Consider the following 14,595-nt stretch of genomic DNA (forward strand, 5'->3'; position numbering starts at 1 on the left):
CGGTTAATTTTTTTATTTGGATATTGTGTTTACATAAAATACTAAAATGGGATGGGGTTAAAAGGGTGAGAATCTAGTTTCTAATGTTCTTTTCTGAAACCAAATTTATAAAAAAAAACAAAAAAAATTATTCAATTTATTCAGAAAAATGGATTTTTCTGCATAGTGTCACCCTAATCCATACTGAATATATGGTAATCGGTATCCTAGCGGTATGTAATATAGTTTACGACCTATGCTCATGCCTAACAAACGTTTTGTGCATAATTTCATTGAAATCGGTTACTTTTTCTTTCAACAACTCAATTTTTATTTTCGTTCGATCAGGAAGGAAGGTCTTGTATTATAGAGACTTTAAACTTTTGCAGTTCATTCGTCTCTAGCCTTGAGAAAGGCCCTTTGAAAACTCTACTCTACTCTATTACTCTACTCCAGCGCTACCACCTCCGCCCTCTTGCCATGAGAAAGGCACTCGATCCCTCGCCGTCCATCTCGTCCAGCAACGATGTTGTCCAGTTGGTGTCCACACAAAGAATGTTCGATCAGCGGTAAGCGGTAATGTATTAGAGAGACTTTAAACTCTGAGAGTTCATTCGTCTCTTGCCCTTGAGGGCGAGAAATTTAATTGAAAGGAAAACTAAGAAAAAATTACTGCAAAATTCATTATTCTCGCTCGACCCAGTACTAGCAACCGCTATGGATGTATGTCGTATCGCCGCACCCTACACGGCTCTGGGGCCAAAAACACAACCAAACAAATGGAGCAGGGAAAAAGCCCCTTTTAGTGTGCTTGAGGAGCTCGCTTCTAAAAAGGGCATAACAAACCTGCTCATCTTTTGCTGAAATTAGAAGAGAAAACAAACAAAGTTTGATCAGTATAGGTAAATGTAGTAATTAAACATTAGATCTGTTCAAATAAACCTGTATCCTTTAGGAAATCGATGGTCCTTTTTTCCTCAACGGAGTCGTCCGATAGTGCTGTCCTTATGGTGTCTGCAACCTGAAACTTTATTCTAGAAGCATTAAATTTAGAGCATGTGATTAATATGTGTTCCACCGTGAGTCTTACATTGCACGACTCACATAGTGTTGGTTCCGATCCACACATGATGAATTTGTGTGTTAAATATGTATGCCCGATACGTAAACGAGTCAGACATACTTGATTAGATCGGAGAATACTATCCTTCCATGGAAGGGTAGTATTCTTGATCCTTCTTAAGAAGAGGTCACGGGAAAAATACCAACTGTTCTCCCAGCTCAATCTGAGGGATTGACTGACCCATCTGATGGTGTCTGTTGCTGGGGAGGAGGTGGTCCATAGTTCGGAGAGTCTACCTTCCTTGGCGAGACGATCAGCCTGTTCGTTACCCTGGATTCCGCAGTGCCCTGGGACCCAGCAGAAAGTGATGTCCTTCCCTGTAATTTTTTCCTCAATGCTCTGTATCCAAGGGTGTTTACTATTGCCACTTTGTAGTGCCCGTAATGCACTATAGAAATCAGAGAAGATCACCACTTTTCTGTCGTTATCACAGAGTGATGTCGCGACAAGGAGAGCGGCAATTTCGGCGGAGTATACCGAACATATGGAAGGCAGTTGGAATTTTAGCTCCGTGTTATTGGCAAAAACTCCAAACCCTGTTAGGTTTCCATCGAAAGACCCATCTGTGAAGATTTTGTGGTGGGTGTGATACTTGTTATGTAGGTGGTTATTAAAACAGGCCGTGACAATGCTGCTGGCTTCCCCAGCCCTAACAGCATTTTTGATTGACCAGTCTATCTTTGGTGGATGTGCGTGCCATGGGCGTTGACCCACTCTGCTTAATGGGGCAATAGTCGGGAGGGTGACTTGGCTAATATTTTGCAGCCAAATGTTGGCTCTGGAGTAAATGGATAGAAGATCCGGGTATTTCTCGGACGTCCGGATGGCTTTAGTGGCTAGCATATTTATGAGGAAGTGTTCGAAAGGAACTACGCCAGCCTCCACAAGCAGAGCGTTTATTGGGCTGGTCTGAAAGGCTCTTGATGCATGTCTAATCACACTATGGTAGATAGGCTTTAGGTGATTCAAGTGAGCCCAAGAGGCACGGCTGAAAAGTTCGATACCGTAACGAATTCTAGAGAAGATAATGCTTTTGCCTATGTTGCAGATGGTTTTACGAGAACTCAAGCGGCATCTGCCACCTAAAGCTTTCATCAGCCGCAGGCGGCACTTCATACTAGCTTTAGCATTTCTGAGGTGTTGTCCAAAAGATAGTTTACTGTCAACTAGCACTCCGAGAATTCGGACAGAGCTGACTCTCTTAATAGGCCTGCCATTGATTAGACATGTTCTAAACCTTTTCCTATGACCTTTACATTTGCAGCAGTGCATTATATTGGACTTCTCTGCAGAAAACTTAAACCCAATGGCATTTGCCCAGTTACTAACAGCCGAGATTCCTTCCTGCAGTCTTCTGCGGGCCATTTCTGGGAAAGCATTTCTTGCCATCAGCAGTAGATCGTCTGCATAGGCCAGTACCTCGGTGTTTTTAGGAATAACCTCTAGAACCGACTGCATAGCAACGAGGAAGAGGGAAACTGATAGAACCGAACCTTGTGGTACTCCGTTTTCTAGGCCACGGTGATCCGAAAGTACTCCTCCGAAGTAAACTTGAAAACCTCGATTGGTGAGGAAACAGCGAAGAATGTTGAAGAGTGAGCCTTCAAAACCCCATCGGTGGAGTTGATCGATAATATTATGGCGCCATGTGGTATCGTAGGCTTTGGCTAGATCGAGTGAAGCAATTTCGCTGTGGTGGCCCTTTTCGATAGTCTCTTGAAGGAAATGGTCGAGTTGACTGAAGTAGGTGCCCGTACCTTTACCTCGGCGGAAGCCGTGCTGTCTGGGGTCCAATAGTTGGTATTCTTCGAGGGCCGTCCTAAGTCTTCGATTGATCATTCTTTCGAAGACTTTCCCTAAGCAGTTGAGGAGGGTTATGGGACGGAAGTTGTTCGCGGTCCGTTTACTCTCCTTCACTTTTGGGATAGGTATTACCAAGCCCGTTTTCCATGTATCTGGGAAATAGCTGTTAGCCCAACATTCGTTGTATATCTGGAGGAGTAGAATTTTTGCATGAAGAGGTAGATGCTTGATCATCGGATATTCGATTCCGTCTGGGCCGGCTGATTTGCTTTTGGATATTTTTATTGCCCATAACAACTCGTCCAAAGAGAACTTATCGTTGTATTTGTGGACCTGTTCCGAAGCAGGAGGAAAAACTTTAAGTTCCGCCTCTGCCTTAATTGCCTTGAATTCGTTGGTGTAGTTGGAGGTGGCTGAAATAGTGCCAAAGTGGTCGGCTAGGTGGTCGGCTATGATGCCTGGGTCTTCGGAGAAGGTGCCGTTAATTTCGAGGGAATAGCAGTTTGAAGCTTTCTTGTCACTAAGAGAGTTGACCTTGTTCCAAAGTTCAGATGTCGAAGTATTAGGGTTGATGCCATCAAGAAATTCCATCCAACTGTTTTTCTTGGCTTCGGTTATTACCTTCCTGGCTAGAGCTCTAGCCGTTTGGAAGTTTGTTAGGGCAATCATTTTGCAAGCGCTTCCATCAGGAAGGCGTCGTAGGATACGGAGGGATTTTCTTCTCCTTTTGATGGCCTGTGCAACTGCATCGTTCCACCATGGGACAGCCTTTCGGCCGGGTTTCCCACTGGTACGGTGGATATTTTGTTCAGCCGCCAAAACGATGGCGTGGGTAAATTCTTCCACGGAGCAGCTTTCATGATCAGAAAGTAAGCTGTTGATTGTGGATTCGAAGCCTTCCCAGTCAGCCGACTGGTATATCCACTTCCTGCGCAAACGAATGTTTGGGTTTCTTGATAGGGTTCGGATGTGGATGGGGAAATGATCACTACCTCTGAGGTCACTATCAACTGTCCAGCTCAACCTGGGGGCGAGGTCCCAGGAAGCAATCGTGATGTCAATGGCCGATGATGATCCGCGATGGATATCTATCCTGGTATGACGGTGATCGTTAAGTATGATGAGGTTTAGTTTTTGGACGATTCCCAAAATTGTTTTACCTCTTTTGTCACATTTGTTTCCTCCCCATGAAGAGTGGGAGGCGTTAAAGTCACCCATCAGGACGAATGGGTGCGGTAACTGTTTGATGGCATCCGTAAGTAGAGTTTCAATGTCATTACTGTGCAATGGGGGAATATAAATGGAAGCAAGGGTTACCTGTAGAGGTCCCTTCAGTTGTATCGCACATATTTGTAATGATGATGTTATGGGGATGACGGTATGAGGAAGGTCACTCAGGACAGCGAGGCAGGCTCCAAAAAGCCCCGAGGATGGCCCTTCCTTAAAATACCATGAAAATTTGCCGCTAAATGCCCGCTCTAAGAGCGATACATTGATTTTTTTAGCTTCTTGAAAAGCCAGTGCTAGTGGGAGATGTTGTTCCTCAGCTAACATTAGCTTAATTTCATTCATGGAAGTGGATAGCCCACGCAAGTTCCATTGAATAGCAAGTTTTCGGTTGGGTGTTTGGTTACAGGACGAAGGGTTGCTGTGAATAGCTATAGGAGTGAATTTTGAAAAAGAGAAAAAGGTAAGTGGGCTGAGGTAAGTAAATGGGGGTTCGAAGATGGGAGAAGGGTATGAGATTAGGAATGGGTAGATTTGCCGGATTTGTTCTTCAGTCTAGGATCATTTTTGGAAACGTTGACAGTTGGTTTGTTGCCAAGTGGGGTGGGTTTGTTTGAATGGTTGGATTGGTTGGAGGTTTTAGTTTTGGATGCGGTGGTTGGTTGGAATGAAGTGGATGGTTGGGGGGAAGTGGATGGTTGGAGGGAAGTGGATGGTTGGAAGGAAGTGGATGGTTTGGATTCGTTGGCTGGTTGGGTTCAGTTGTATTTTTGGTTTTTGGATTTCTTCCTATTGGATTCTTTTCCTCTAAAAATTTCCTCTTCTGATGATTTGAATTCATCTGAGGTTGACCTTTTGTTTGTATTTTTCCTCTTGTTGGAGGGGGTAGTTTCAATTTCCATTGAAATATCTGGGTCGGATTCTGAATCTGACGAGGAGGTGCTGAGTTCCGATTCCTGTGGATTACTGGACGGGATTGGAACTGCTTTTACGGAAGAACTTGGCTTAGCCTGAGTGCAGTTGCACTTGCATTGAGAACAACCTGTATTTTGATTTTTGTCTAGTCTTTCTTGAAGCTTACTAGCAAAGGAAGGACCATTTTTGTTCTCAAAAATGGATTTAGCTTCCTTATATGACACACCTTGGTCAATTCGGACTCTGGTAATGTTATCCTCTGTGATCCACGCTGGGCACTTCCTACTGGTTGAGGCGTGATTTCCCTTGCAGTTCACACAAGAGGCAGATGCATTGCAGATAAAATTTTTAATTTTGTCTTTATCATTACTATTTTTGTTAAGTTCAGGGTGGGCTACACCGCAGTTACGACAAAGTTGGATTTTTTTGGCGCACTTTTTGGAAGTGTGGCCGAAAGCGAAGCATCCGAAGCATTGCATCGGGTTTGGATAAAAATTCCTGGTTGAAGCACGGAGGAATCCGAAGTTAATTGCTTCAGGGATTATGTTCCGTTAATGGTGAGGATCATGGTTGAAGTAGGAACTCTTTCCTTCAAGACTGGGTCAAATCGTAGAATTTTTTTTAAAACCAATCACATTTTGGTCGGCTAGTTCAGATAGGAGGACGTCTTCGTTTAAAAACATTACGTCACGACAGGACACAACGCATTTGCGTTGGTTCAAGGTGGGATGGTATAAAATTTCGATGGGTGTTTCGTCGATCAGCGACTTTGTACCCAGAAGCAATTGAACGAGTTTTTCATCTCGTAGATGTAGCGCATATTGAAGGCGATTTTTATCGTCGCGTTGAGGTTTAGCGTCTTTAAATTCCTTACCGATCACTCCTTGGATCGATTTGGAAACGGTAAAAGGATTCGATGGAAGAATATTACCTTCAGTGGCTCTCAACAGTAATATTTGTAAGTTGCCACCGAAAGGGTCAGCCCATCTGGGCAAGGTACGAGTGGTGGTAACACCGCTGTAAATGTTGGTTGGCCTTCCGGTGCCGGAGCTGCTGGAAGCCATGATCGGGGCCTGGCTATATCGAAATACAGCCAGGCGCGGAAAAATATTCACGAACCAAAGTAGACTATACGACGTGCGACGGGGGACGAAAACGGCGGAAGACAGTAACGGCGGGGGACAATGCCAACGCAGTTACAGGAACAAACACCGAAATCACTTGAGGAAAAGTTCACTGGCAGAAAAGCACTGTTTTTAAAAACACTTGGAAAAATCACTTTTAAATGTCTGTTAAATTAAAACCAATTTGGGATATGTAGTAAAAAATTGTTTTAACCTATACCCTTTGGGCGTCCTATTTCTCACTAGCTCCTGGTATTAAGAAAGGTTTGGTCACTCACCGATCGTGTTGAAGGACCTCCTCGAAGATCACCACCTAATGGTAGTGGGGTAGCGGGGAAGGGACCGGATACCGCCGACGGCAGGGCAATCGCCGCAGCGGTTCGAAGCGAAGACGACCTCTTTTCACACCTCCTGAGTTGCTGGTGGTTGAAGCAGAAATTGCGCCAAAATCGCGCGTCACTGGCAGGAAAACGTTGCAGATGAGACGGGCGCAAACAGCGGGACACGCAAGGGGCAGTGAAAACTGCCGGTCAAAGTGGCCAATCCGACCGAACCAACTTCCTGAATGGCCGTTGGGGGCTTCTCGGCTGCTTCCTCCTTTCCTGGTATCCGAGCAACTGTTGCTATAAGAAACGCTTTTATTTAGGACCGAAAATAGCTTTGAAAAAAGCTTTGCATCCGGTTGTAGGAGAAAACTTCTATAGTTATTATTCTCTTTTAGAATGGCGCTAAAAACATAACCGTTCAGGTCGAGTGTCAGTAGCACCTTGTTCGATCAGTTCGGTTGTGAAGATATTTATAGCAACCATCACTTGCATTCACTCGCGGCAAAACACTCCACAAACAGTTTAACCGCATTGAAATCCGCATCGCATCGCGTTTACTGTGTCCTCGGCCTTTGCTTGTTTGTAGGCACGGAAAATACGGTTACCTTTTCGCATACGGATTCTCCTTATGGTACCCTGGTGAGAGTTGTGTTTTTTGGCGATGTGGTAGTCCGAGAGCCCCGGGATTACCTTAATTGTTCTCAATACCTTCAACCTCAGTAAAAAAAATCCACTGCGACCTGTCCTCTGATCCATCCGAAAAGCAGTTGTACGCTCACGGAAACATTTCAGCACATCATACACGGACGATCTCTCGACTTTAGTACCTTACCACGCCGATTTTTTAATGTGGGCGTCCAAGTTCATATTTCTTCTCTTGGGTTTCATCTTGCTCAACTCTTTCAAAACAAAACTGATCAACTTATCTGTCAGAAGATTTCAGATACGTCTACTACCGCTGCTATAAAATGAACAATAATCCCAAATTCTAAATGTTTCAAGTCTTAAAACTTTACTCAAAAATATAATCGATGGAAAAATACAGCTTTCAACAAACCCCTGAAAATTCGTAAAATTTTCGAATTCCGCTCGCCAACGCATAGCCCAAAGTGGGTTTATGTAACTGGAATGAATTTATTGTTATAAATATTAATTGAAACTGAATTTAATTAATTGAAACATCTCGTGCTGCTTTGTTATTTTTGTGTTTTTGGGGGTTAAAAAGAGAATAATTAAATGCCACTCATATTCATCGTAAATTTGATCCATTTTGCTCTCATGTAGTGATAAGAAAAAAATTAAAATGATCACATTTCTATTTCATGTTTAAAATACAAACAAAAAATACAATTAAAACGTGACAAAATTGAGTGTGAAGTTTAAATGTTTCATAAAAAGAAAATTGAAATCAGTTCAGAAATGTTAAAAGGTAACAAAAATCAACCCCCTAGTATTTGGTATGGCTCTCCTTTGGTGTCCAGCACTTTCCGCAAGCGCCGAAGCGAAATTTCTGATCACTGTAGACGGATGTGCCTTCCAGATCTCCGTAATCGTCATTTTCAGTTCCACTTTGTTCCTTGGATTTTTTATGAGGTCAGCTTGCTTCGGGTCAATTCTGAACGGGAGACTGCAGGTTACGTTTCAGGAAGATCAATTAAGCCATCTTGTCCATCGCCGAATTGATAAACTCCATGGTCCCAGATCCAGAAGCCGCCAATGCACCATACATCATCTGACTACCGCAGCCGTGTTTTACTATGGGAATCAAATGCTGAACCTGGAGCACCGATCCTGGTTTCCTCCACACCATCTGTCTTCCATCCGATTCAAAGAGTTTGGTTGCCGGCTCATCCGTATAAAAGACCTTGTTCGAGAACTCCTTAGGGTTGTTTACATATGCCTTAGCAAACTGTAGTCGTTTTTTCATATTCACCATTGAAATGACATTTTCATGGCCAACACGACCTCTCAGATTGTTTCTGTGTGCTGCTCTCCGGACAGTGTCTGCGCTGACAGGTCTTCTAATGATGCCGGCTACTTCGGTAGTCAATTTAGAAATGTTTGTTTTAGTGTTCTTTCGAAATGTTCGCACAACTACTCGTTCATCATCAGAATCCGCTTGCGTCCTCTACCCGGGAGATTTTTCATTGTTCTTTCGTATTTCCGCTTGCTTACGATTTTCTTTACTGCTATTTTTCGTAAAGTCTTTCCTCGACAGGTCTTAGTCATTATCATTGTACGTGTAACAATATTCGTTTCTTTTCTCTTACTTGCCATTTTTATAAAAACTTTTTCAAACATCTACAAAAAACAAAAACCAATACTGCCCAAGCAGTAGTTTGGAGTTGACGTCCCTAACTGACAGAAAAAAGTAGGCTAATTCGCAAAGATCTTATTAAAACGGTTAATTTGTTTGGAGAAATTGAAGGTGTACAATCAATTTTGCGATGCTTAGAAGAGAGATTTTTTTCAATAAATAAAGAAATAGCAAAAAACTTTTCGCGAAATTTCCTTGCGCGCATAGTTAGTTAAATGTGTGTATTATTATTATGCATCAAAAGTAGAAATGTATTTTAAATATTTTGTACCAAATAGATGGAGAGTATCGTCAAGTAGCATGTGTATACTCAATTTTGGAACTGACTGTATATGTGATGCGGTTATTTTCTGCGAACCAGTTGATATTAAATTCAAATTTCATTTCTTTACAAATCCTACTACACCCTGCATTCAATGGGATGGGCCTTCTGAACCGGTCCAACACATCAGAACCGGTGCACGATTTGTTTACCAACAAAATTGCTATCATAGGCATGTTTTACAGTGCGTTTTACCCTATCCACCATTCGCGATATAACCATTTTACACATCTCAAGCCGATGAATGCAAACACGTCCTAAAAACAGTGGCGGGTAAACAAGATACCAGCTACTTGCGAACAGGCGTAAGTCAGGGGTGGTTGACACGCTAATAGGGCATCAACTTACAATTCCAGTACCGGTGGGAACACATGTTCCCTTTGCCTTCCGTTTCGTTAATTTGTGCTACTTGATTGTGATAACAAGATTGGAATTTTGAATTTTTACGTATTTTGATCATCGAATGATGCTGGAAATGTTGAAGGAAGCAAAAAGTCGGGATCAATAGATTGTCAATCAATAGTAAAGTTCGTGCAAAAATAAAAAAGTTGTTAATTGTTTAAGGTAAACTTTTTTCATTTTTGAGCACAGCCTTCTTTTGGGAAGCTGGAAAGGCACATACTCCACTTACTTCCTTTTGTGAATGTAATATTACTGGCGTCATTTTTAGTAAATACTCCAAATTTTTATGTCAAATAACACAAATAATTCCGAGAGACATGTTCAAGAATACGCATGTACCAATGTAACCTGGAATAATTTCTCCAATAAAAGGAACGTGTACAAAATCACGACATGTGATACGCCAACATTTCGACTATGGAAGTAAATTCGCTGAAATTGAAATTCGCAATCGACACACTTCAAAAAATGGATCAACTAGTCTAATAAAGATTGGACAGATTGTAGTCCAGTTTTGAAAAAAAAAATTCGCGAGGAATTTTGTTGTATTACTTTATTAAAATAAAATTTTAAAAATTTACAGTGTGATATACGGCGACCGTGCTTATTAAAAACAACATGCAGACACTTCTAATAATTATGTTTTTGAAAAACGCTGAACCTAAAAATTACAAAAAAAAAGGTGTTCAAATCTGATGGAGCTATCACGAGAAGTCACTAGCGATTAGGATTAATGCAAATACTGAAGAAAAACACGGATGCTTCACAAATAGAGACACGACAAAGTGATTTTGCATCACGATAACGCTTGGTCATTTGTTGAAAAGCCGGTGAAAGCCTACTTAAAAAAAGTCTAAATGGGGAAATCCTACCCCTCCGGACGTATATATCAGATATTGCTCGTTTTGCAGGACAATTGGAAACATGAAAGACTAACGAGGGATTGTATTTTCAGCGACATATTTTCTGAAAGTAAACATCCATTAATTTACGAAAAACCAGTCGAACCAGCGATAACTTATACGGTGTTCTATTGAAAAACGTTCATGACAGAATGGTTTGGGAATAAGATAAATGTATCCACAATTTAACACTCAACCTGCTTCACTTAGCTACTTGAGGAACAAAAATAAAAAAGGACAGACTGCTTACGTGATCAAAAACGTGTTTGAATCTGGAAAACACCCACCATGAAATTTGATCCACTATGCAAAAAACGAGAATAAATAAGGATCAACGTTCTCATGAATCTTATAAATGTTTCGTTATTTTTAATTCGACAGATCGGTGAAAATACTGCAAATCTCTTATTTGTTTTTTTTCCAGTTTCAATTTGTTTTATTGATACTTTACGGATTTTTCATTTTTAGAAAAGGCAGGTACCACCCAGTAAATATTTTGAATTTGTCAATTTGTTGCAAATTATTAAAATTTTCGTTCATCTATTTCGACACAGTCAGTTATCGGCCACAGAATCGAACAATAATGTCAAAACATGCAATCAACGATTCCGAATGAGGTTAAGTGTGATTATCAACACGTCACTCGCGAATCGTCGCGCAGGCCATTGCCTTTTCCGACGTCTGGCTACAAGAAGCACACTCGATTCCGAATGATTTGCATAAACCTACCTAATATTTGGACACAATCTCCAGCTTATTCCCGGGGGGATTTCACCACGCTCTCTTGTGACACATAACGGTATCGGTCTCCAGCCGAAATTTCCATGATTGTCGCGAATAAATTGATGACCTCTCGAAACGCTACCACTGCCACGGGTTCGCAGGGAGGCGCAACATTGCACGAAGCTATCAGATGTTGGTTCGCCAACGCAATTACAAGTGGAGCAACGACTCGTGGTGGTACACAAACCTGTACCAGATAAGCACACCGGGAACACGCAATGAGTCGTGCCCACAAGATTAAACTGTGGCAAAATAATCCTGTTTGAAGATCAAGGGCGTCCAACAGCCTCGTCACAGCCGGTAGGGTGGGAATGATGATGATAGCAGATCTTGTTCCCGTTCTTTTTTTTGCTCCCGTGAACACCATCAAGTCGGGAGAGCACTTTGTCCTGGGGGTCTGGATGGGGATTTGTTTTTGGAGAACTTTGAAGGAACAGCGCAACAAACAGGAATCGCAAGGCACCGCTTTTGTTCTTGGTGGGCGTTTGAATCGTTAGGGTTCGAGGTGATAAGTGAAGAAAAGTAATAAAATCTTATACACGGGGATCCTTGAGGTGATTTAAAAATAGGAAGCGGTGTCCTGTCCTTTAGATTGATGGTTGTTGATTACTTTATCGTTCAAATCGACGGACGTGAGAGGGACTACCCGATGAACGCATCCTGCATACGTTAGCATCGACTAGGTGTACTTGCTCGCACTAAACCGTAATTCTGGGTTCAAAGCATGATAATAGTAGTCCTATAACGAGACGTTCGTGTTTGTGCAAATCGTAAATTATACCGGTGCGTCTGAATGAAATATGAAATTCAATGGTCGTATTCCCTTTGGCATTAATTAATGAGCGTAAATGAGTAATAAATCACTAGCTCATTCTGAATTTACAGTTACTATGTGAGTGATAACGAAACATTGCCGAAAAAAAATTGTGGATGTGTAGAATACTTCCATTAATTACTAGTTTATTCCGACATGTTCATTATATAAAATTACTTTGGTTTTGTACTGAAAACCGGAATCACGTAGTTTTTACAGATTTTTTTCATCTTTTTTTGTTACATTAACAGTGTTTTGTTAATGCTCGAAACAGTTGACGTTCGATAAAGGTTTGTGCAATAACATATTGCTACCGACTCACGTTGATTTGCTGGGTTGTCAAAGACGTATGTGATCAGGCGTTATCATGATGAAATACAATGCAATTTATATTTATCATTCAGGTCATTTTTCATTCAATAGCATCGTGACGTATATCAATCTGTATTCAGTTTAGTTTAATTTCAATAATCGGATACTCAGAGTAGACGACCACTTTCCGTTATGCACACGATTCCTAACTATAAATTCTGGCTTTGCTCAACATCTGTGACTTTTGTCGTAAACAAGTGAACACACTCTTCATCAACAGTTATAACACGTATATTATTATAATAGAAAATATTTAATTCATTGCGTTTCAGCACCGTCACGAAGATATCCCGACGCCAATCATTCAGTTTTTTTTGCATTCAGCTCAAGAGAAACTCTTAGGTTAAGTTTCAGTTTGTGTGAACGATTCGAACCAATGTTATGGTCAATACTCAAGTTCAAAGCAACATCGTAAAGTTTCATTTAGTTTCTCGATAGCGCAATGAACTGTTCCGCAGCATTCATACCCTCGTCGTAATAATATTGCTAAATGCATTGGTTATTATCAATATTACTCTGCATTTCAGATTCTGAAAAGTTTCAGAACCATGCATTCAATCGCAATGTGGACACGTTCAATGCTCTAACTGACACCTTTCTGATCAATGGAAAAGAGTGTCAATAAGGTGTGCTATTTATATGTTCTTTACTATAGAAGTCATCTCAAAATGATTTTCGTGTGTTTTTCAATACTCGATGTACGAGTTGAATCTATTGCTATTTATATACCTTAAAAAAAATCTTATTGTTCTTTATATACCTTAAAGTCAAAGTCAGTTTCGCCATCCACCGAGGACATGATATTGAAAATGTCAATTCTTATCAATTCGGTGAGAAAAAATGGACGTTCCAGCAAGATGCTACGTCGTCCCATAAACCACGTGTTAACCAAGAATAGCTAAATCACTGGGCCAAGGTCAGTGCCAGAACGTCCTCGAGTGTCAACGTCCTGGAGAGACATCCGCCGGAAGTGGAAACATATCTGAACCAATAATTATTGTGTATGTTGAACATCGTAAGTTCGTAAGTATGTATTTTTTAGAAATTGTTTTCTATAACAGCAAGATTATCGATTGAACATGAAAAACCGTTCAGCATTTTGAACTAGCAATACTCCAAATCGGTCACCCTGTACATCTATGATATTTAGTAATACAATTGCTTCATTCCATTGACTTCCATTGACGATAATCGCGAGAATTACAAACTATCACGTATTCAAATATTCTTTCGCATAGCTAATTACGATTTTATGTCGATTGTTGGTTACACCAAAGTGCACACTAATTTATGACCGTAAAAATTCTACAACCCAACAAGCATCAACTATGTGTTTTGTCGCTTGTCATCGAATTATTAGGGGGTGTGCCTCAAGATTTAAACGTGGGCATAATTTATAACATACAGGGAAATTCCTGTTTTCAAATCAAATATTTACATTTGGAAGGAAGTAGTAATCCCTGTTCCAGTTAGTACAGAGATAGGCATAAAAAAGCCCATCTTGGTTGTTTGGGAACTTTTCTCAATTTCTGAACTATTTTATCTAAAACTGCTACCGTAGTTCATAGAATTGTTTGTTAACTATTACTCTTTCAAGTAATTAACAAGTTTTGCCATTGTAGAGGCGATATGGCGTAGTGTTAACATCCATACCTCTCACGCTAAAGGTCACGATTTCAATTCTCACTACCGACATTCTTCCAAAAATGGAAGCTAAGTGACGAACCAACCAAAAGTGTTGAAAGTCACTATAATACAGTTAAAAAAAAAGCTTTGCCATTTTTGTTAGATTTAGTTTACTATCTTACATGACTGTTTTCATATGTGCAAATATGCGTTGACAAAGATAAAACCTTTGAGTAACCCCTCGTTACATCATGTTATGACAGTTAGAGCAGTACGGTATTGTTAGCAATCGATATTGAAGCGATATGATCAAAGTGTTGTTTCTATTGTATAAAAAAAACAGCATAAGATAATGGTCTCTCAATTTTGTTTGAATATAAAACAAATTTTTAAGTAAAAACTGCAATTTCAGGAGTTTTTATAAAAAACAAAAACACATTTTTCATTGCATTTCCATCATATTTTGCTGGATTCAATTAATAGAACTTAAACCAAACATTTTATTCCAATGGCACGCAAAATAAAAATAGATAACAAGTATAAAAGCCCGAGTTCGATAA

Source organism: Toxorhynchites rutilus, chromosome 3, assembly GCF_029784135.1.
Source record: "Toxorhynchites rutilus septentrionalis strain SRP chromosome 3, ASM2978413v1, whole genome shotgun sequence".
Classification (NCBI taxonomy): domain Eukaryota; kingdom Metazoa; phylum Arthropoda; class Insecta; order Diptera; family Culicidae; genus Toxorhynchites; species Toxorhynchites rutilus.